This window comes from Salarias fasciatus, chromosome 2 (assembly GCF_902148845.1).
Source record: "Salarias fasciatus chromosome 2, fSalaFa1.1, whole genome shotgun sequence".
NCBI classification, from domain to species: Eukaryota; Metazoa; Chordata; class Actinopteri; order Blenniiformes; family Blenniidae; genus Salarias; species Salarias fasciatus.
Window position 1 is genome coordinate 19,055,333 of NC_043746.1, and position 23,406 is coordinate 19,078,738.

Genomic DNA, 23,406 nt, shown 5'->3' on the forward strand with positions numbered 1-23,406 from the left:
GCTAAAGGTTGAGATCACGGAGGTAGTAGGGCCCCTCCCCCCTCCTCCTCCTCCTCCTCCTCCTCCTCCTCCTCCTCCCCCCGCCCCAGTCCCACGAGCACCACACTACAGACTGGGTGGAGTCATGTTTGAATGAACTAAGGTCTCGGAAGAACCGTGTTGCACATCAGCAATGTGGTTTATGTTGCTTTGCAGTGAACTATGTACAATGTGGAAAAACATGAATGAAAATGGACAAAATTGCATACAACCAACTAGATCTTGTAGCTGAATGTTTTGCTGGTCTCACCCATGGCTTCTGGCAACATGAAAATCGGAATAATCACTGAATGTATACAGCAGCTTATAATTAAACTATTAAATGTTCTCCGCTCTGTTTCCTTGTCTTTACTCGAAACGGGAGGTTTTGAAGGCCGGACTTGAAATCCGAGTCTGCAGTCTGAGAAGCAGTTCTGTCGCCAGCAAACACGAGGATTGGAGTAACGTGGGATTAAGCTATGGCTAATGAATCAGTTCAGCATTGCTTTCACAGAGTAAAACATGCTCTCTCGTTCTGAAACTTCCTTTTTTTTTTTTTCTTTCTACTGATTACCTGCATGGATCCTTGTTTTACAGGTGTTTGATGCTCTGTGTTCACAAAGCGATGATCGTATTGTTCTGCCTCTTCCTCTTGTAATGGGTTAAAACAGGAAATCCCTAAAAATTTCTGCCACAGCCGAGAATCAAAGGCCCCGTTTACGCCACATTTTCAAGTGAAAACGCTTTTTTTAGGGTGTGTTTACACGGCAACAGGGCTGAGAGCCACTGAAAAGGCAACTTTTTGATACGCTCCAACTGTCTCCATGCAAACAGGGGTAAACACAACTTTTCGAAAAAGCTCAGGCCCCATCAAGCACCACAACAATCTTAAATAGTTCTTCTCATGCAGGTTGATCGGCAATAACAACAATGCCTCCAGAGTATCCTGACTCCCAACACAAAACTATTCTGAAATAAAAAATACACAATGATGCGTTTTCCCTTGAAATGTTGTCATGTAGAAAAGAACCAAACTCTCAACTCACCCTGATGCAATTTCATATTTTTATTCCCATACATTTCCATGATATTTTAATATGAAATACTGTTTATTATATTACAAAATAAATCAACTAAAACTTTGCTTCAATCAGTCTGTTAATCATAAAATCAGCCTGAAGTGAATCTCAACATGAGTAACAGAAAAAGGTGAGCTTCTCAGATCATTTTAAGGCTGTTTCACAAAAAACTGAACACTTTTTATTTCTTTTTCAAAATTGTTTGAAATGTATTTTTAAAACTCTTCAAACAAAAAAAAAAACAGCTTTATTTGAATTAAAATAAGTTTTCATTGACGTTTTAAAGTTTTTTTTATTATTTTCATTATTTCATAAAAATATTGAGAAAAAAATAAATATTGAGTGTGTTTTATTTCTTACTATTAATGGAATAGGTTTTGTAAGTCTTCTTGTCTTTCTCTGGGTTACTGAGAAAAGAAAAAAATGTTTTCACTGGATGATTTTTTTTTAAATGATGAAGTAAAAAAAAAAAAAAAAAAAAAAACCCTGCCACGGATCACCTGCTGCAGGCTATCATCCTAAGTTAGAGCAACCTCATTCAGACAAACAGATATGAATCTCTTAACAAAAACAAAAACTTACTGTGTTAAATTGGGAAACAGATCAATTCTTACTCTTACTAGATTACATCTCTTGCACAATATTGACATTATATGAAATTGTATTTTTTATTTATTTTTAACACAGCTCGGACAAACAAAAAAAAAAAATCCTAGAAACACATGAACTGATTTTTCTTAAGCTGTGAAAATATGTAGCATCAGTTCAACTTTTAAGAGTATCAACAGTCCATAGGGAGGTCAGTTCGACTTGTTTCAGAACCTCCCATGTAAAACGAATCGCGCCTCACAATGACGCAGCTACAGTCTGCTGATATGAGGTGAGTGTCTGAGGATGTCAGTGTTATTCTAACCAGTGCAATAAGATACAAACTCACGTCTCACTTATCTGTCAGGATAAAAATGGAAATTAAGAGTTTCGGTTGTGGGTCGTTCTGACTCTGCATTAATATTCTATGCATTCACTGTTGCTTTTTCCCCATTTATTTCTCAAGTAGACCTCTGGGAATCCCTCCACAACTGTAGAGAGCATGTGGTGGAGTCTGTTTCTGATGGGAGGACTCTTCTCATTTCCCAGAGTGGGTCACACATGCCATTTTTGAGACATTTAACATCCCTGAACGTCTCTCAGAAAATGCTACATTTTCGACGCTGATCGGTACCATGTCGCCTGTCACTGAGACTCATCTTCCACCGGCGGTTAATGTACTTCCGCAGGCAACGGAATGATGTCATTTCAGCGGCGCATCCCACTTGAAACATTGATTTATTAGTCGACTTTGAGTGGAAGGGTCTAAAAGCTATGAAGCAAGTTGAAAGGCAAGACAGACGCCTTGATTCGTTCACGGCGAGGCTGCAACACTTTCCATGACATTTTCACTCAATAAAGCCTCCCCTTTTCACCTCCCCCACAGAGAGCAGATCTTTCTCCTGAGTAGGTTTGTATGGATTGATGAGGAGAAGGCAGAGAATGGATGTAGAGCAGGACACATTCCAGCAGTGCAAGAAGGAGAAGGAAGCAAAAGGAGCGAGGAAGGGGGAGAAACACACAGCTGCCACACAGCTGCCCTCTATGATAAGAAAAAGAGGCTGGCTTCATTTCTATAATTAATTTGCCATTCCCTCTGTACCCCCTGGTGGAGCCAACATGAAAGCTGGTCTGAAAGCGTACTTGCTAACACATCCATTAGTCTATAAGGAGGATCTTGTTTCTTCCAGCTAAGTTCTCTTCTCATGGGCGATGCCGCTACGGTAGCCCTGCCCCGCTCGTATGAATTACTCATGCCCTTTCAGCAGTGTTTAGACCCCCGGGTCTCCATGACAAACTGTCCTGACCCCGAGGTGCAGTCCTGCCTCTCACTGAAGGGCAACGTGTCCATTTTAATCTCCATTTCAAAGGAGCCGTTCTCAATATCGTTAGCCTGGAAAAAAATGGACTCAGCAGCACAATAGTGTGGCCGTTCTACGCTAAACAAACAGGTTGGAAACAAATAAAGCTGTGCACGCCTTACAAATCTTAATTTCCCCTTGGTCAAACCGTATTTTCCGATGCAGGAAATCCCCAAACTGGTGCTTGTCCGCACACATATTTAATTACTCCTAATTCATGGCAGTCGTGGAGAACGTTCTCGGTTACGGCGAGATTTATATCAAAGGTTACCGGGACACACATCCTATTAACATCCTATTAATGTTTCAATTATCATTGTGCAAAACGGTGAGAGGGGGAATCACAGAACAATTAAAATGATTTATTCCGAACAGAGGCGCGCATTGTGAAGGAGCGCGAGGACGGCCTGCAGGACCGCGGATTCCTTCAACACAAAATAGTTTGTCGCCGGCTCTTTTGAGGGAGACCCGCCCTCGACCAGCCCCCAATCAGACGCGCTGATGGCTCCGGCTCCACTGACCCCATTCTATCAGAAGGGCTTGCAGCTGCTGCTGCCTCATTATGGCCAACTCCTCCATTCAGTAACCTCCAGTGGAGGTTCACCATGAGATTAGGCGACACGCTCAAAGCAGCACCAAGTCTCTCCTGCTGTCACAAAGTTAGTTGCAGAATTAGAACGTCAGGAGTCGTCCTAAACTTATTTCTTTGTGTCTAAATCTACAGGATAATGGGTTACTTTGTTTTTATTGATTATATGATGTGGCTAAAACGGTCTTCTGGGATCATGTGAAGTCTTCTGTTTCTATGTTTACACCCACAAATGCAGGAGGTACCAATTATGTTTTTATTTATTTATTTATTTTATTTTATGGTCCATTGGTCTTTCATTAATTTTATTTGACTGGTGCAAAAGAGACACTAACTTTGGACACTTTAGTATTCTCCAGCTTTCTCCCATGGAAGCAGATAAAGTAACTTCAGAGACTTTCGTGCCACAGAGCAGAGAAGTTAAGATAAGTAAAACTTCCACACAAACTTGAAAATTGCAAAAAAAATAAAGGTGATCATCCCTAAAAAATAAGAGCAACTTCTTTATTAGTCTTTGGGTTTCCCTCAGCTGAGGATTTTCACGTCCTCTTCAGGCCGATTACCAGGCACAAAATGGTTTATTCCTCCGATCCACACCTACAAGAAGGATGATTATCCTCACTGCTGGAGAGAAATCAGATCAGCGCTGAGCCGAGCTCCTCTCACCTTGTGTGTCCTCGCAGCACTTCTGCAGAGCAGCCAGTCGGAGCCTGGGCGGAGATTTGAGGTCCTCGGTGGGCTCTGACTCGCGCTGCACTGTGGATGACAGGTTCAGATTCTGCCACTGTTGAGGTTTTGCTGCAGTCACAGTTATTTGAAAGTGTCGAGCTCAAAGAATTGGATATTAGCTGGGAGACTTCAGTTCAAGGCCAGGAAAAGTTTGTAGAAATTATGAGGACTCTTGGGGATGTTTTTTTTTTTTTTTTTTTCGGGCTTGTCTGCACAAGAAGAGGAGCCTATTGTTGTAGCTTTATATTGTATCAAAGAGGTTAGTCTTTGTCACTGCGAAGAGTCGGCTGGTCGTTGCTATCAGTAAGAAGACAGATTACCCTCTCCGGCCGTCTCCCCACCACGGCCACATATCTAAGAGGCCTGGTCACTGACCACTTCCCTTTGTGGTGGTCACAATGGAACTTTGATCGTCTCCTGAAATGAGCGACTCAAACAATGGTCTACATTCACTGAGCGCCGCGGAGCCCTCGGTGAGACGGGCGGCGGCGTCCGCCACATTCCTGCAGCGGGCTTTAATTGGAAGTGATGCTAGACAGATCATATCATAACCATTAGTGATGCCCTGATAAAACTGACCTGGGAGCCGCTCTGTAAAGCCTCCTTTGTCTGGAAAGGGTCCGATGAGCCCCGGGACCCGTCAGCCTGCCATCTCCAGCGGCAATCACAGCCTGACCTCAGCCCCCTCTCTCAGCCCTTAATGCCCGGGATGCAGGCTCTGGGGCTGTGGAACAGGGCCGGTTGACCTCCCCCTCTCTCTGGAGGATAAAAACGCTGATAGCAGGGACGAGAAATTAAAGACTGTGGCCTTTGAAAGCCTCCATTATTGTCAGTGCGAGCACAGCAATGAATCTCAGCCGTCTCTCCGTGGACATGCATTATCGAAGAGGTGATTATTTGACCCAAACTCTCGGGTTGCCAGTGATTTATTTTGCTGTGGAACAGGTACATTGTCTGACCTCGTCACCCTCTTGTAGTGACAAAAACGCCAGAGTTTAGTTGAACTTTTGGTCATGAGAGACATAAATGCCTGACAAGTGTTTTAGGAAGCATTTTTAATCTGCTTTTCAGTCTATCTCCGTCTGTTTTTCCGTCCCTGTAGGATGATGTCTCTTACAGGAATATACTGGGGACTAAAAGATTGGATCAATTGTTCCACTGCTACAGTAATTCAGAAAGATGGATTGCAGTCCAGAGTGAGACTAGAATCTGCTGCGAAAAGCTAAAACCAAAGGAGCATATCACTGCAAATGTCAGTTCTTGTGGTTAAAACTACTCTCCTGTCTGGTTATTTGCAGACAAAAGGATAGTTTTATAAAATATGTGCCATCTTCAGAAACCTTTGCAGCAGTGAGAGGCCTTTATTTTTGCAGGTGTTAAATGTTCTTGCTGTGTTACTTGTGATGCTTTAACAAAATTACTTCATTTTTTACTAAACAAAGTCCCCTTTTTTAACACTGCAGCATGTTTTTCTCCGCATGTGACTCACTGTAGCTCCATTCAGTCAGTTTTATTGATACTACTGTATGAATTCGATGATATATTGATTTTTGCATTTTGTTTTTGTTTTTTTGGGGGTTTTTTTCTGCTGCTCCATATTACAAAATGTCAGGCACGCTGTGAAGTTTACTTGCTCCACTGCCCATTTCTCGGCCACCCGATTCTCTGCGGATTGCCGAAGAAAATAAAAGTCGTATTGTGTTCAGGTAATGAGAAATGAGAAAGTGAAGATAACGTTCCTGGCAGGCAGGCTGGCAAAAAATGCAATGTTCTGCTGGTACTGAGCTAATGATGAATGAAAATACAAACTTTAGAGGCATCACACCTTTTGTCCAATTTCAACATTTTGAGCTGAATGTTCAGTCCGAGGCAGAGACAAACGTCTCACTGGCTGTTCGGTTTGGCAAAGCCGGGATTTCACCCCACCTGTTGTTACTCCTTGTTTCTGCCTGTATTCCTGGTAAAATAAAAGATTCACATTGGATGATCACACAAGTTAAACATCTGAAGAAATACAAAAAAAAAGGCAATCTTCTGAATGTTTCTGGCCAATATTCAAAAAGTGAAATCATATTTTTAGGTATGTCACACATGTCTCAGGTTCACACTGAAATCACACTGATAAATATGAACAAACATCAAAAGCTGATGCTTTTAGTGAGGAGTGTTTGGAGAGGACATTGATTGGATTTGACCTGTGTTCGACCCACATCGATATGAGATTTAAAATCAAAAACCATTTTCACCTAGCAGGAGCACGGAGTTCGCCACAGGAAATACACGCAGGCACTGCGGCCACCTAAAGGCCTTTCGGGTCCTGGGGCATATTGATTCAGTGCTCCAAATTGTTTGTGCCACCAAGCACTGCTTGCAAGAATATTTGATTGGATACTTAAGTTTTTTTGTGTCGTTGTTGTTGTTGCTTATTTTCCTTCAGGCCATTCATTTGGTGGAAACGTCAGTGTGGTAAATTGCGGTAATGCACCTTTTATGAGCTGCTAAAATCCAGTCAGAGCAGAGATGCAGGCAGAGAAGCAACGCTGGCAGTTGGAGGTGAGCAAAAGTTGCAAACCGACATAATTACAGTAAGTGGCAGTATGGGTGTGAGAGCAAAGTAGAATATTAGACGTGCCAACTTGAGCAAGCATAAACATTTGAAGAACTGCTTTTGTGATGTGGATGAACTGCTCAGAAAGAATAAGGCTGTTAAACCATGGTAGTCATTTTTGTCTTTCAGGTGAGGCAGATAGAAACCTCACTTGAGTAAAAGTCACATGTCGGTCTGTTTGGAGTTTTCCAGACATTAAAATAAAAGTCTGAATGTTGTGAAGCTACATTAAATGCTCAAGTATGAGATGCATTAAAATACTGCAGGTACTCAGTTAATCAACTGTGCAGCTTGAAGAAAGTCAAATAAGAACAAAAGGCATGAGTTGTATTTCTGTGCTGCCAGAGCAAACAAAGCCATCTAAACTGTGGGACAATGAAAAGCTTTCATCTGAAATTGAAAATAAAAACACAACTTTTGTTGTTTAATTAAGAGCCTTGTGATGTTGCATTGTGATGGAGCCACAGTGAAGTGGACCAAAGAAATAAAATAAAATCCTACTGATTGACTTTTTAAAGTTTTTCTAAATGTACTGCGCTTTAACATACACATATGTCTATGAGACCTGCAGTAATCTATCAGGTTATTCTTTGTTGCCTTTGAAAATCATTTTAGTTTCATTAATACTTCATTTCAGAAAACAAAACACATTGAAATATTTTTATGGGAAGCAGAATCGTGATGCTGATTTGATTCTGGGGCTCGTTTCTCGACTCGCTCGCGCTGATTCTGCATCGTGCTGCAACCAGCCAGTTTGATCTCAGTACCAATGCAAACCTGATCAAATACTAATTAGTGTTTGTTTCTTGTAGCCAGCAGTCAATCAAATCTGAGGGAGCAACATCTGCTCATGTATATTTCAGTATGCACAAACACATAAACACGCGGTGTGTGTATACATCCTGTGCATATATACCTGCATCAAATTATCAGACAATTTAGCAACATTGTATTGAAATAAAGTGTGAACATATGTACATATGTGCTATTTGCTGATGGTGTCTTCAGATAAACGCCATTGTTCTTGTTGCGAGAGGTGGCTGTAAAAAGGAGCTGAATGGGTTTTACTGTTGTGTGGGGAAGAATGGGAGATTACTCGTCGAGTGCTTCCTTCTTATTGTCCCCTATGTTATTTAAATCTCCGCACAAAGGCGGATGGCTCGCCTGCAGCGTCGACTACAGGTGTGTGTGGTTTCTGCTGCAGCTGGTGGAAGAAATTGGACATGGTTTTTTGTTAAGCCTAAGTTGTAGGGATTGTTCCAGGCGCGCTCTCTTCATCACAAAAGGGGGGAGAAAAACATTAAACAGTGCCGGGAATAAAGCGTCAGAACGGAGAGGATGCGCCCTGGCCATCGTGGCGAGTCGCTGCATCATCACAAATACATCTTCACAGATTTCTTGTGGGCGGTTTATGTAATTTGTTACTCGACACCAGGATATTCAGCACAGCAGTGTATATATCTCCATGCTGTGAGGACTGTATTGGTGATATTCCCTGGTACAGCAGACAATAGCTGAAGATTTACCAACATTTTTGGCCCCGCTTCTTATTTACTATGCCTGCATCCTTATGTTTAGAGCTCTAAAGATTACGTTTTAGTTGTTAAACACCATGTTTAGGTCCCCCGGAGCTTCATTTAAATCGGCGTTCAACGTTCGGATTGATAAAATTTCTATTTCCTCTGTTGGAAGATTGTTTTGTGTTTTATCTGGCAGCGCTGCAGCTCAGCCTCTCAATGCAGCGCGTTTAGGAGTCACAGAAATCCCCGGGGAGTAAGTGTCTTTGTTTAATGTGACCTCATGAAGAATAAGTAGCCTTGTGTGAGCCTTTCTCCCCCCCCCCAAACGCTTTAACAATGGAAGACCTGGGTGATACCACCAACGCTGCAGGGGAGGGAGAAAGAGGAATAGCTTCCAGGGATTCACCGGAGGAAGCTGCGAGCGCGAGACGCTTCCTCTCCTGTCACCAGCGACTCGCTCAACCGCTATTCTGAAATTCACTTGACTTTTAATGGTAACCTGCACCTCAGTCTCTGAAGGAAACTAACATTTTTGTGAAAGAATGTTCTTGCGTTATGAGAAGATCCTTGAGGGATTTGGTGAAGCCTGTCGTCCAGGTTCAGTGGATCAGATCATCAACACTTGTCATTGAACAGCTTCAGTCAGATCAGTGAAAAAATGATGGTTAAAAATCAGTCGAGCTGAATTGCTGGACCAGATGGAGGCGGTGCCACTGCGCTGCTTTATGTTGTTCAGTGTGTGTAGTTTGTTGTTGTGTACATTCACCCAAGAATGTGTGCAAGAAGATATGCACACCTAGCTGTGGTTATCTTATTGAACTATTAAACATTCCATTACAATTTTACATTTAGACATTGTTATATGTAGATGTGGCGTACATATGTTTACAACAAATATATCAGCATATACACACACATACATACACCTCCTAGGTAAATATAATATAAATCCATGATTTCCTTTAGTTATGGTTACGTCTCGCGTTGCATCTTCCATATATACTTATTTTTTTACTTAATGCAAAAACTGTTAAAAGCATGTAACACCCTGCTCTATATGAAGAGACGGATCAAAAATGAACAGAAATGAGCGTAACTTCTGGCTCCCTCCACTGCAGTAGTTGTGGTTTTTGATGTTGCCCCTCAGGAAAACAAATTGCCCTCCCCTGACTAAGTCCCTACATCAGCACTACATATGAAAAAAATATAGATTATACAAGATTAGAAGAGCAAATGTAATTGTTATCATGGATTACAAAGACGTCATAGTTACACCATGCTACTTCACAGTCAGATTTACTCTAGTTTCTTGCTTGGCGTGACCACAGATGTTGAGGTTATATTGTTCGGTCAAAATGTTACACGGAAAAGTCCGGTTCAGTTTGTAGAGAAACAATCTGCCTGTCATCATGACATTGCAGATCGCTGAAAGAAGCAGCAAGCCGACCGTAAAAGCACCTGCATCAGAACGAGGCGGCTCGCCTCTCCCACCCACACAATAATTGCCAGCTCAAATAAATTATATCAGTGGAAATAAAGGTCGAGCGTAATTTGAAGAAATATTGTTCTTCATGATTCTCCCACAACATTTCTCCCAGTGAGTGGATGAACGTTAACAGGAGCACTTTATTTCTCAGACGCCACACACGAGTGAATATTGCTTGGTTAATGGAGGGACGGGACTCCTGTGATTGCGTCACGTTGCCATAGAAATATGATTATTTTCATTATTGTAAATCAAAAAGAGACCAGTGTCCTTGTGTTGAAGTCATCATCGTTGTGATGGATAAATAAATCCAGTTAAAGTAACGTTTGATCGGCTTGAGGGCTTTATATCTCTTAGGGAGCCTTAAAATTACTAATTGTGTGACAAAGCAATTTGTATGAAGTGAATGCTTTCATTAAAACAAGAAAGAAAATGGCTATCGTACCTGCAACATGTATTACATGCATCCAACCTTTTCTTTTTCCTTTCACAGTGGAATTCAATCCTCAGTGGTTAATTTCAGGTCTCTGCTCACCGTCTTATCCACCAGCGGCTTTTTAAAAAGAAAACGGATGGCTAAAATAACAGTCAAGGTTTTTTTCCACATTTCTTTTGTAAGCAAATACATTTTTGCAAGCCTGGTCGGTCACTGTCATTCCACCATTGCACCATGAGGGCAGTGAGGTCAAAGCAAGAAAAGCCCATGACCATGAAAACACAGCGGAGAGAACAAATCACTCCAGTGTAAGAAATCTGACTTCAGGTCTGCAGCGCAGAAACCTTTTTTTTCTTCTTTTTTTTCTTTTTTTTTTTGCCTGGAAACAAAATGCATTGCTCGGTTTCTGCAAGCGTTCATTAAAATTGGTATTTGGCATGATTAATGATACTTGTAAGGAGAAGCTGGGGCTCTGCTGAGACTCGGGCGGGAGGATTGGACACTCTGGGTGGAGGGCTGAGTGGTCCTCGCTGATCTCTGCCCAGCCTCAACTCTGTGGTGGAGCACAATGACTTGATTTCCTCCACGAGTAGTCTCTTAATTTTTTTTTTTTTCCTTTTTTTTTGTTGTTGGGCCTGATCATTATTTCCTCATTTTGCATTCGTTTCATCAGAGATAATTTATCTCTGCCTGCTTTAATGAAGTGATAATTCCATGATAATTAACGTAATCCTGCACCAAAGCAAATTTGCCTAATGACTGTTGTTTTGATAGTCAGAGTCGGTGCATGGGAGAATGTCCACACTGGGAGGAATTGAGGCTCTGTGCCAGGCAGAGGAAACGGGAGAAAGCCGAGCCAGGAGCCAAAAGGACTTGGGGGGGGGGAGTACCAGAGAATTGTACTTTCTGACTTTAACTCCCTGCTTTAGGTCGAAAGAACCCCGGCAATTTTCATTCAGCAGTTCAAATAATGGGGCGCTAATAGGTCAGCCCAGTGAGAGAAAAGCCTATTTGGCCTGTCCTCTGACATCTGACTACAAATATGAGCGCGTTGTAAATGATGAGCCTGGCGTGGGCGGGCCTGAGCGCAGGTATTGTCCCTGACATTTCATTTGTTCAGGGGTCCCAACTTTGACATTTCATTTGTTTGATATTTGAAGGACTTACACACCAGGAAAAGTTTAACCTTTTTTCAAATTCTGCTCTCAGCCGCCATAAATACTCCTGTTTTCTCCAGAATCAATAGATGAGCAATGGATGAGATGTCGAACAGCGGTTATATGAGAACGTGCCTGAGACAAATCAAATGCATTCTTCAGATAGTAAAGTCAGCCAGCTTAGTTATTCATCTATCATCAAAATCAACCACATCGCAGAATAGATACTGTAGGTCTGTTTCATCATGCTATTCAGGGACTATGGATTTTTCTTATTGTCCAAATACATATATTTCACATTTTATTGGTGACTTTAAAATTGCCCATATAGGTCTGAATATGACTGTGTGTGTTGATCTACAGTTAAAATATATATATATAAAAAAACTGGGGTGAAAGTATAGGTAAAATATGCAAAATAGAATTAACCTCACAGAAACAATTAAAATCTCTTTTTCTTTTTTACCTCAATGCTAAACATGTAGGCACAAACCCAACCTAAAGTTCAGCTTATTATGCAGGTCAGTTTGATCAGCTCATGTGTTTCAGAATCTGCTGATGATGCCATTAATTGATTAAAAAGCTCCAAATTAATTAGATAAAGTGCATCTTTAGGCACAGCCTAGTTTGACGAGTGAGCGTTGTAAGTTACGAGAATAGTTTTCTTGATTCCATACTTTGATTAGCATTTTAATGTTTGTTTTCTACAATAAAGAAGCTACTATACGGACAGAGGGCTCATAATGATAATGCATACATCTCATTACGCTGTTTACATAGCAGGACAGACCATGTGTGAGTTTAATTTACATTCACGGACGACAAACATTTGCTGCTAGAAAAAAAAATCAAAACGGCGGTCATTGGAAGTGACAGAAATGTAATATTCTGACCTACACAAAACAGACTTGTCTGTATTATTCTTTCTGTGGAGTGAACACAAAGCGAAGGCGCACAGACAGGTCTGGATTAATGGCTCCAAAGTGAAAGTAGAGCCGGAATATCCAGCTGGCTTGATCTATCCGCTGGCTCGCCCGCCCTGGATGTGGGGACAACTGGCAGCCAACAAATCACCGGCGTGCTTGTGTGTTTTACATGATGAAGCGTATGGAGGGAGCGTTAAATTATTCCTGCCTTATGTGACAAACTGACATGTGTGAGGCCCACTTCACCTGTCTGGGCACGTATTGACTGGAAGCGTTTGCTTAAAAAAAACAAACAAAAAAAAACAGGATTACTTGTCTGAGATGCAGCGTCGGTAAAAGTGAAATTCAAAAATAGTTATTGAAACTGAAATGTCAAGTAAAAATGTTGAGCTTTAATTGAAGCTGTTGATTTTATAGGAAGTTGCACCTATTATTACGTAGCTGATAACTTTTGTCTGGATAAACATTACTAATCCAATTTGTATCAAAGTTTTGAGTTAAAAAACAGGATTTATAAATTAAATAAGGGAAAAAATAAGCTGTCTGGATTTTATATAAAACACTCCCCGATACAGAAACAGTCTTGGCGTTCATCGATTTCTAAAGTAACTTGATGACTCCTAAATTTCTCAACTTCTGCACCATTAGTCTGTTTTTCTTTTTATTGTAACCCTGAACAGTCATTTGTACATGTTCAGAACCACTAAAAGTCATTTTTGAAAATTGTAGGGACTAGAAAGAGCTGTTATTTATCCTCCAGAGTGGAATGAAAAACTCTGCTACCAATCGATTAAAAAAAAAATCTATTGACTTACTTTCTTTTCCAAATAAATGTATGTGAATAAGACTGTGATGTAATATGATGCACACACCATATGTGGATTAAATTATTTGGGATTTTGACTATACATTGCCGATATATCCATACAAACATGCTTTTCTTCCCAGATAGAAATTAATATTTAAGTTTCTCATTATTTCAGAAGAATTTTCTATCCTTTCGAGGTCTCCATAAGTTTCCCACAGTGCTGACAACACGTCCGCGTTCAGAGAGAGCGTTTTCGCCTCATCTATGAGGTGACACTGATATTTATTTAGCTCTAATTTACACAGTGACACATGTAAACAGACAGCAGCAGATGGCTTCTCAAGAGGGAACATGAAAATGTTAAAGAAACCGGCCCTTATAGGCGTTTAACCACCGAGCTGCGTGAGAAAAGCAGCCGAGGAGATTTGAGTCAGAAGTTATTACGGCATTTGTTAAGTATGAAAAAAAAAAAAAAAACCCAAAAGCAACATTAAGCCTGATTATATCTGTATGTAGGTGAACTGTGCCTGTTCAAGGATAGTCAACATTAAAGGAAATCAAGATATACATGTTTAATTTCCTTTGACTGAACACAAAGGAGATCAGCCTCTTTAAGATGCATTATTAATCCATTTATTGTTTAATTTTGGGGATGTGTAAAAGTGGCGCATTGTGTTCAGCAAAAACATCTGTTCTGAACTAGACGTCAAATCCCTGGTCCATGAAAACACGCTTCAGAGCGTCACGTGACTCCCCTTTTTGTTGAAAATAGATGACAGCAATCACAACAAACGCACAATGTGCACACTGTTTCTCTCTCTTTTTTTTTTTTCTTTTTGCCCAGGTATTATATTTGAGAGCAATCATCCCTTTCAAGATTGTTCTCAAGAAACTGTGGCAATTATGCTGTTATGTTATTATCCACGCACCGCGGAGCTAACAAATGTTATTTTGCTCCTTGTTACTTTCTGGTCACTGGTCCTACAAATCGTTCCAAATGTTCTGACGTTCTTTCTAGAAAGAAAAAGAGAAAAAGAAGATGGTGTACAATTACACAGTGCTGCCTGACACAAACACAAACGATATGTTATTGATGAGATAATTACTTTACTTTCGACATTTAGGCTTGGAGACAGCGGCACGCTTGAGCCGAAGGGTTTTTCTTTGTTTCTTAGTTTAATCAGAAGTGCACATTGCTGTTTTGGCTTTAAGGCGGCATTATGGTGCAGTGGTTTGCACTCTCAGAATCTGGTTGGGGTTCTGTCTACATGCGTTTAAGGCTGCCTGGTCAGTGAAGCAGCACCCAGTGACGGACTGGTGACCTCTTCAGGGTGCTTACCCTGAATTTAAACCAGGCGCTATAGACAATGGATGAATTTTTGATTGCATATTAAGCTCTGCAGGACGTTACATGCCATGATTTGTAATTCCTCAGAAGCAAGAGAAAACCGAATTCATGAATTTGAAATTATTTTTTTGATCAAGGCACTAAAATCAGCATGAAGAAAATTCCAGCAGATAATAAGTTCTTTCTTTGAGTAATCTAACTACGATGCGCAACAAAACGCCGCCACACACCAACAAACCGTTGTTTCTGATGCAGCTGACGTGTGAAAAGGGACTTTGAGGCAACGTATAATTGAAAAAGAAAAAGAGGAGGAGAATCTAAGGCTGCACTTCATCTCATTTACCGAGGAAACATAATGGGACGTCTGTCAGAACCCTAAAGTCCAGCCGTGGAGGGCTGCGCTGCAGAACAATGTTGGAGGAACAGGGTGGTCCTCATTAAAAGCCTCCAATTTGCCGAGAGAAGAAGTGACAAACAGGCCCCCCCCCCCCCCCCACCAACCACCACCACCACCACACCAAAAAAAGCCTCTGCCATGTGGAGAACCTGCACACCCATTCCCAGCAGCGCCAGTGTTGTGTGTGGTGCGGATCAATTAGGGAGACGTGTTGGGTTCCTCTCTTCAAGCGCCTAAATAATTTAACCATCAGGGTCACATCCTATTAACCAGTGTGGCGTCAGGTCTATATCGCCGCCGTGTTTAAAAGAGCGGCAAATTGTTGGGAAGCTGAAGAGGGAGGGATGTGGCGCTGCAGTGACGCAGCGCTCTGTCCAGACAGCGAGCGCGCGTCGCCGTTATGACCACAAGTATCGAATGCTCCTCGCTCACGGCCGAGGTGGAAGCGGCAGAAATTGGCTCCGCTGATTCTTTAACTGCTTCTATCAAACTAGATTAGGAAGGTGAGCCGGAAGATGGACCCCTGATGGTTAATTGAAGTTTATTAATGCCGCAGAAATTCAACTGGAAAAAGAGCCGATATGACCGCGGGGCTGGTGGGGAGGCCTTCCACATCGTAGTGTTTTAACCAATTATAGGTATTTTCCAGTGTCTTTATCCTTACACAGTGGGCAAAGAAAGCAATTTGATTTGACCTTGGCTGTCCCTCCGCGGTTGTCTGCTTTGAGGATTCAGATCCGCTCCCTCCTGAGAGATTCTATGTATTCTATAATTAATAATTCATCATTGCTAACAGACAGCAGTCTGTCGGGGTGGGGTTGGGGTCGGCTGACACTTTAGTAGTTTGGGGCAGTCTCTTCACTCAACCCTAATGAGTGTTTATATTTAATTATGTAACGACGCTGTGCATATTCACATTGGGGTTTTTTTTTTCTTCTCTGTTTGAATCGTTCTTACGATGCGTCTCGGAGCCGTTCTGACTTTTCAAAAAAGAAGCAACGCGGCTCTCTGACTGCCTCTGGCAGTATCTGAGATTATCCTTAGCTTTGAAGAATAAATCTGGTGAATTTGACACTTTACCTAATGATAGTGAAAGGCGGTCTTTATTCCCACCTGAAGTAATTTACCCTCATGCATGATTCAGCCTGTAAAAAGGAAAGAAAAAAAAAGCTTCAGAACTGCAGCTTCCCTCTCTGATGTAGGCAACAACTGTATGTTTTAATTTGAGTGCAGAAGCAGAAAGTCAGCACAGCGTGAACCGGAATAACACTGGACAGCTTGATATAAAGGAACCGACTCGCGTTTTGGAAAAGATGCCTGTTTGCTCTCTTTGAGAAGGTTGACACAGTTAAATCAGGATTGCAAGGGAAGCTCATTCCATTTTGTAGAGTTTTGTAGAAAATATGACAATGTGCAAAACATTTTTAAATGTGCAAAAAACAACAAAACAAACAAACAAAAAAAAAAACTTTTGGGTTCTGGGTTGCTGCACCTGTTGCCAATTTGTTGATTGATTGCTGGCATCAGTTTGGTCAGTGTGTCTGTCTTCAGGGTTTGATGGGAAACACAACCTAACCTCCAGAACCTCCAGTTAAAAACACAACTTAAAAGACATAATATGATTTAAAAAAACTGCAGCGAAAGTTAAAACATGCATGAAAATAAACTCCTTTATCAGAACTGACCCCGTCATTCAAGCACGTAGAGTTGATGTCAAACTATTAATAGGCAAAATGCAGACAAAGAAATTTTCCAATGGGATTAATAAAGCTTGCTTTTATTACTTTTTTAAAGACAGTGACTTTGGAAACATTTTCTTTTTTTTTTTTTTTTTTTTTTTTTTGCTTCTATTCTCAGCACGACTCTCGATGGTCATGCAACATTCGGTTCAGGAGACGGATGGCTCTGTGCCTGTTTGTTTCTAACATGAAGCTAAATGAGCTTCAAGTGTTCCAATACCCCTGTTTGAAAGTTTAAATAAGTTTAAATTCAGTAAGAAAGTTTTTTCCTCATGTCAAAAGTCATTGTTGTTTCACAACTCATTCCAAGATCTGAGCCTTCTCTTCAAATTATGTGCTAATAAATCCCAAACTTTTTTTTTTTTTTTTAAGTGTGTTAAAAGAGTCTTCTCTTGGATCTGTGATCCAATCCGTGCCCTCCCAGCAGGTTCATCAACAGGAGAAAGAACGCATGACGCTGCTGTGCCGGGCTGTTTACTCACATCCGTGGATGAATTGACACGTCCGCTTCCCGGTGATACTGGTGTCAAGTAAATTGAAAACAGGCTGTGGGAGCTGTCATAAATGTTACTGTGTGGCGGTTACAGACACTATTTACAGTCTTCCCAGATCAAGGTTCTGCCTCTGCAGCTGCCCATGCACACACAGTTTTGTCAATTTACCTCACTCTGCACCAGTGGCTCCCATGAATATGTCTCCACTCTTGAGTTTTTTTTTTTTTTTCGTAGTGTGATGTGTCCACTGAGAACAAGAACATGAATCTGTATCCAACATATTTCAGTCATATATTTTCAAGTGATTAATAGATAACCATTTTTCCTCATATGTATCCTGTGAATTTCATTAAAAGGTACCTTGCGCCATGATCCCCTGCAGACGGGGAAATAAGGTGTCAGCGGCGCTCTGCGGGCGTCTTGATGGAGCATGTCTTCCTGCAGGATCCGGACCTTCCCAAACACACCCTATTAAGTACACCCAGAAACCAGTGGTAACGGCCTCTTAGACTGACGACCCCCTTCTGCCGCCGAAGCTTCCAGTCTGTACAACATTATATTCATTTTCCCTCGGTTTTAACGAAGCAGGCAACAAGCATGGGGCGCCCGGTGAGCGCTGCGTTTAGCATCAATGGAGATACAGTCAAACAACCAAACACGCAGGGAGGAAGTTGGCTGTCTCTTCTCCCTGGGCTCCATATTAAGGAGACAATGCCACACTGCAGCCAATTACAGCCACTCCCAGACAGATGCCTTTGGTCCAAGACAACCTCCCACTGTAGACTCAACCCCCTCCTCCTCCGTCACCATTCTTTACATGAGCATACATACATCATTTCCCCATGACAAAATCCATTCAGGATATACATGATGCATGTTTTCTGCAGATGAACAACCGCCAACAACAGACTAGGCTTACATGCCAAATCATAAGAAATGTGGCGTTAACCCTAATGTTGATGTCACAAATTTAAAACATGTTTTGTTTGATTTACTTGTTTGTTGCTCGTCGTTTTTTTTTTTTTTTTTTCCTCTCCTCTGACCCATTCTTGCGCAGGATGGTGAGCGGGTGGAGCTCTTCAAGTAACATCAGGCAGAAGGCGGAGCCGACCAAGTGGAGTCACTAGAATTCAGTAACGCTTGGAAATAATATTGAGAAAGCAAACCGCTGCAACACATCTAAAGATATTTTTCAGTACCTAACTCTCCTGACCTCCAGCATTTGATAACTTGAAGATGCAAAGACCTGAAGCGTAGAAACACTCGTCTTTGAGTGGAGCTACTCTTCTTTCCGTGGGGTGACTGTACTCAGGAGCCGATTATCGTTCATCAAAACCTTCCCAACAAAGAGTTTGGATCACAAGTTTCAATAAAGTTGCCATACAACAGCCTCAAACAATCCGCTATGTGGCCGGTCGAGCAGAACAAAGAGGACTCAAAATAGGATTGCTCTTGAAAGCACCTTAGTATTTAAACGGCCTTGTCCAACTCGTGTGAGATGGCTCACTAATTGTGCGTTGCAAAGCCGCGGCAGTGGAAATATGGTTACCTGCCCGGGGTTGCAGCGGTATATTTGATGGCCCTTTGCATAGCAAGACTCAGAGGTGGTGAAGCCATGAAGCCATCACCGATGTTTTCCCAATAAAGATGAACTGAGAGTTAAGACTTCTGAAAACTGTCCTCCACAGGGGGGAAACAAAAAAAAAAGAAAAAAAAACACTTGCAGGTTTGATTGACTGTAAATTCACCTTAAATGCATGAATGCATTCCTGCTATAAATGTACAAATTCTCCCGTTACCCCAGTGAAAGGAGTTTCTTGACATTGCATCAACTTTGTCAAATATTCTGAAGTCAAGGTTCAACTAAATATCACTCAAAACAAACATACATCATTGAAAGGGTGAAATGTAGTTTCAGTGCTGTGATAACAAAGAAAACTCTTCAGTTTTGCACGGTGGTGTAGTGGTTAGCACAGCTCTCAGAGCGATGGGTTCACCAATTCTCGGCAACATTATATGACAAGTTTTTAAGTCAAACAGAAAACTTTTGTTCTTACTGTAGTTTCATGTAACGGACATAATTTTCAAACAGGTGAAGTCAAAATGCGAAACATTTCTGAAATGAAAACCCTTTCCACTTCAACGTCAATACAAACGGGACCCTAGTTGAAGCTTTGGGAGCCTTTTTTGTGTAGCATTTGCATGTTTTCTCTGCGCATGTGGGTTTTCTCCATGTTGTCCAGTTTCCCCCACAGTCGCTATCAGTGTAATTTCAAGCAAAACACTCACGCAGCAACTTAACCGCCCCGCGTGTGTGTGCTGCGTTCTTTGAAAACTGGTGTTCCAGGAAGGCTGTGCCACAGAGATCATGCTCTCCACTTTCCATTCGTTAGCTTTTCAAAACACTTTGGTCATCCTGAATAACCTGATGAGATTTGAAGGCCGAAGTTCGTAATCTCGACACTTGACAAAACTACCCCAGCAACTATAGAGAAGAGACTGACCACCGTTAAGCAAAGAAAACCTTTTTTTGCTCTCCGACGTCTTGTGTGAATATGTAAATAAAGGAAAAGAACTGAATCTGCCGCATCTGGCAGCTAAAATTTGTGTGCAGACAAAGGACTGGTCCATTTTGAGGAGCGCAGGCAGACAGATACCAATAGGGGCCTGGGGACCTGAAAATCGTTGGGCTTGGCTGGTATTCAGGGTGAACCAGGGCCAGTAGTACGATGCATGGGCCCGATACAGCTCAGGGGAGGAGAGGGAGGGGCAATGACTGGAATTAATTTTCTGTGATTGAGGCAATTGCCAAGGTACTGCAGAGAATCAAACAGAGGAATGTCACAGGAGTCTTGTTTTCAGAGGCGTAAGTATCCTTGGTCACAGCTCAGGAGATGCTAATGATAGCTTTATCTTGTATCTCTTTGAAACGCCGGGCAAGAAAAAAAAAGAAAGAAAGAAAAGCTTTTCCCAAGAGGCAAACCTCTTTCTAAGGTACACACCATCAGAGTTTTAATTTCAAAGGAGATCTAATTCTTCGCAGCTCTCTCAAGTATTCTTTTCTCTTCTTTCTCTTTTAGCTTTTCTTTTTTTTGGGAAAAAATTGAGCATTGGATAATAAATAGACAAGAGCAAGGAAATCAGTCACATGTCGAGGCAACTCAGACGACACAAATCAAGTGGATTCTTCAGTTGCTAATCTATAGGTTTCACCCGGAGCTGAGCACAGTTGTGTTGCATATAAACAATGGAATCAGGTTTTACATGATGCATTGCAGTTTACTACATCTGCCCTCCATACTGGAAGCTAAAGAAAAAGAAGTATCGTAAACGACGTCATGGCAACGGGACTTCCAGCCCCATGCAGACGAGACAGTAAACCCTGAGTAAACCAGCTGTAAACCCTCCGTCAATTGTAAACATATCCCATGAGTTTATAGTTATTTTTTTTCTCTCCAGTGGGATGGGCCCTCCCTCATGAGAGAAGTACTTAAAGAATGCAAACGCACAGTAATTGCTGGATGATCATTAATAAAACTCTGAAATGTTCAAAGTGGAGAACGCTGAGAATGTAGAGAGAAAGTATGCATTACATATTCATGGTGCCAAATAAGTAGGCTTTTTTTTTTTTAACACTCAAGGAATTTAAAGGGCTTTAGCATGAAGTAGGTCAATATAATGATGAGGATGTCGTGGACTGCATAACGGAGAGAAGTGCATCATTATTCTTCTTCATGTAGTGTGTAAAACAGCGAAGAGACTAAAACAAGCATGAAGCATGACGCTCTGCTGAGAATGTACACAAAATCAATCACTAAACAATTTGCAGGTGGAACTTACAAAATCACAGCAACACAGTAATACAGTGCATTGGGGCTGAGTCTCTCCTTCTTCACTTGACACTTTCCTCATTCATAGCTTTACCTCCGTAATTAAACACATATTTCATCAAAATATTCAGTGTTAAACCATATTTCACTAAAGCAATTGTTTTGTATTAATGAGCTTACATTTCTCCTGAAGAATTACAGGGTAATGTGTAGGATGATCTGTGACTGTGTGTATGTTGGAAATCATGTCAATACAATAATCATTGTCCAAAACAATGTGAGGCCGCTATGTCTCCTTTAGTAACTTAGACTCTAGATGCATGATTCTTTCAACTTTCCTGTTTGTTAATTATTTTATACTTTAATGCATGCATTGTTTTTCCCCCTGTATTTCTTTATTACATCGTTGCTATTATACTTTTTTATATTTAATAGTTAGTCCTGTGTTGGTTGGAGCATTAGATGTTTGATTCATCCTGATAGTTCACGCATTCAAAATGTCATATGCAGAAATGGATGAAAATAGTTTGAAATACAGTCTTGTATCACAGAATTCACACACTACAAGAGTTGTGAAGCGATTCAACAGTTGACATTGTCAGTCGTAGATAGTAGTCACAATGTATATCACAGATTTCTTAATTCACATTCACTTTATTACATTTCACAAAAGGCTGCCTTAACAAATTCTTCCATGCTATGTGAATCTGGACTCTCCTGCATATATATAATTGAAAAATAATATTTGAAGAATCACACAAAGCATACTTTCCACTGTGTTTTTTGTGAGTCCTGCTACAATCACAAAGCTCAACAATGATATTGAATATTGCTGCTAATATTATTCAGCCTTCCTACAAAACCCAAAGAAAGTTGCTCTAAAGTTCAACATGGACCCATAGGGGCAAGTTTCTATGATTAACTTGTGGCAATCTATCATGGGCCAGATATCCATTGAGTAGCATCTGGAAAGTGATAAGTGAACTATTTCACAATCGTTTGAGTTGAATAAATATGTGCCCCACATTGTGCTGTCAGTAAAAATACTGCAGCGAAGAGACAACCTCTGAAATCACACCATCAGCAACAGGTGCTTTCATCAGTTAACACTGCTGCCAAGAGTAGCCGCAGTCAGACATCTGCAGGAAAGATAGTGGTGGTGTTGGAGCAGACGCATTAGTCCCACCGCCAGCAGCACGGCTATCATCAGCAGCGGAAGTAGTGTTTGCTTGGCAGGGCTTGTAAACGACAGCTCTCGCGGGGCAGATAAAGTAAAGATGAGAGCGAGCGCGGGACAGGCCAAGAGTCAGGACAAGCCAGGAGAAGAATCGGGTTGAGCGGCATCTTCATGCACACGGCAGCGCCGGGAGTTTGGAGCAAACTCATCACTTTCAGCCGGAACCTCTGCAGTTTCAGTCCCGAGGACCGGCACAGGAGGAACAATCGCTCATCAGCAACAGGTGGAAATACTGACTCCCAAACTTAACTTGTTGTGAAGATTGAACCGTGCATCTTCTGTATAGAAAGAAACCACAGTAGACTATTATTTATCTTGGTTGTTGGACACTTGTTTTCTGTCGGCCTCACTTTGTGCTGCCTGTGAATGAACGCTGCTTCATCTTGACGTGACATTGTTCTGACACATCAGCGTGTTGTTGTGTTCAGCATTTGGGATGATTGCTCTCTGTCGGCCCCTCTACCTTTGTTGCAGGAAGTGGAGGAGCTCGGTGGAGTGACTGTGGGCTGCTGCGGTCATTTAAACTATCATACCCAGCTGTAATTATGCTACTTAGCGCGAGTTATACACGCATGCTCTGTCTCTGTTGACATTCAGGCCTCGTCGTGTCCTGTATTGTGAAGAGATACCTGCTTTAAAACATGAGTTTTAAATCCCATTTTGTTATCAATCCTCTCCACAAACTCTATTTATTCATGCTGTTGTGATGCAGTGCGACTGCAAATAATGATTATATTCAATAATGCTGAAGCTGCAGAGTATTTTGTTATTCATCTTACCAAATAGTTTGATGTATAGAACCTGGATGGAGGAAAATATCCAATAATTTCACAATTCTAGGAAGAGAAATAAGCCACAATGGATGTTTGAGAGCAAGGAATAGGAGTGCTGAGTACAAACGTCAAAAACGTGCATGACAGAGAACACTGAGGGGACAAGGACACATCGGATGAAAGTGGTATTTAATTTAAAGAAATGAAGGGAGTTACATGAGGACATCTCATGATTCATCAGAGGAACACCTGCAGCTGTTCTCTCTGATTTATGCGGTGTGAC

At 41.4% G+C, this 23,406-nt stretch overlaps 1 long non-coding RNA gene across 1 annotated transcript; it reads right to left on the reverse strand.

Annotated features, from left to right (window-relative positions):
- Positions 1-270: 270 nt before the first annotated feature.
- Positions 271-15,269, reverse strand: LOC115401457 (uncharacterized). The gene is made up of 4 exons (XR_003932957.1): positions 15,259-15,269; positions 5,638-5,641; positions 2,704-2,709; positions 271-523 (listed from the first exon to the last, which is right to left on the reverse strand). It is a non-coding gene; the product is annotated as an uncharacterized LOC115401457 (long non-coding RNA).
- Between the last annotated feature and the right edge of the window lie 8,137 nt (positions 15,270-23,406).